Below are 1,545 nucleotides of genomic sequence, written 5' to 3' on the forward strand. Positions count from 1 at the left end.
GTCCACAACTCTACATATGTACTGTACCTTATAGACATTTGCCCATTCACTCATTACTCGCGCACGCTTTGGCGATTCCAGTAAGAGCTTGGGCAACCTGTGCGCATTCGCACAGACGAAGGTCAATGGCTGGGTAGCCTTTAACTACATATATATGAAGACAGTAACTATTCTCGAATGAACAGATTACTGTGTTGACTGTGCAGCTTTTCCCTGGAATAAATCATGACTAACTGAAACCCTCGGCTGCCGACAGGTGTTGTTGATATACCTCGATGTGGACAGCTGTCCCTGCAGTCGCGCTATTCATCTGTGTCCTCGGTGGCTCAGATGGATAGAGCATCTGCCATGTAAGCAGGAGATCCCGGGTTCGAGTCCCGGTCGGGGCACACATTTTCAGCTGTCCACATCGAGGTATATCAACACCAGTCGGCAGCCGAGGGTTTCAGTTAGTCATCATTTATTCCAGGGAAAAGCTGCTCGGCCAACACAGTAATCTGTTCCTTCGAGAATAGTTACTGTCTTCATAGATATACAATTCGCAAACGTTACCAAACTGGATTCAGGGATCTATTTTAAGGAAGTGCACATCTGAACAGACATGTCCCTTTCAAGGACGTTAAGGGGTTGGTACCTGGTTCCTGGTTCATGCCAGGTGAAAATCCGGCGAGAATCACTGTTCAGACTATACCTGGACTCGTCCATGAACAAAACCTGGGACCACTGTTCCAATGACCATGTACTGTGTTCTTGACACCAGGCTTTACACGGTCTCCTGTGACCAGGGGTCAGTGGAATGCACTGTGCAGGTCTCCGGGCGACTAAACCGTATCTGTTGACTCGTCTGTAGTCTGTGTGTCTGGAGACAACTGTTCCAGTGGCTGCGGTAAGGTCCCGAGCAGGGCTACCTGCAGTACTCCGTAGCTGTCTGCGGGCACAGATGTTGAGATATTGGTCTTCTTGTGGTTTTGTACACTGTGTGTCCCGTACTGTAGCGCCTGGACACGTTTCCTGTCTGCTGGAATCGTTGACATAATCTTGAGATCACACTTTGTGGCACACGGACGGCCCGTGCTACAACCTGCTGTGTTTGACCAGCCTCCAGTCACCCTAGTATTCTATGCCTCATAACGTCATCAATATGTTACGGTATATTGATAATTTTTACTTATGGACCCTCTGACAGCAACTGAATAAAACACAATTTTAGTGCCATACGCGTTTCGCCTTTATTTCCTGCAAGGCATCATCAGTGGCAGGTTGCGTGCACAGTTTCTTACATACTACACTCCTGTTGCATTTTTGGTGTTGTTCTTCCTCTTATGAACGCCAATTTGCGGTTTTTCCCACATTCCATAGCACTATGCTCTGAACGCTTGCTTTAATGCATTCCATGGCACTATGCACTGAACGCTTGTTTTAATGCATTCCATTGCACTACGCACTGAATGCTTGTTTTAATTCATTCCATTGCACTACGCACTGAACGCTTGTTTTAATGCATTCCACAGCACTATGCACTGAACGCTTGTTTTAATGCATTCC

The 1,545-nt window shown here is 47.0% G+C and overlaps 1 non-coding gene across 1 annotated transcript; it reads left to right on the plus strand.

Moving 5' to 3' along the window:
- The first annotated feature begins 315 nt into the window (after positions 1-315).
- Positions 316-389, plus strand: Trnat-ugu. Its single transcript has one exon. It is a non-coding gene; the product is annotated as a tRNA-Thr (tRNA).
- The last annotated feature ends 1,156 nt before the right edge of the window (positions 390-1,545 follow it).

This window comes from Schistocerca americana, chromosome 10 (genome assembly GCF_021461395.2).
Source record: "Schistocerca americana isolate TAMUIC-IGC-003095 chromosome 10, iqSchAmer2.1, whole genome shotgun sequence".
Taxonomy (NCBI): Eukaryota; Metazoa; Arthropoda; class Insecta; order Orthoptera; family Acrididae; genus Schistocerca; species Schistocerca americana.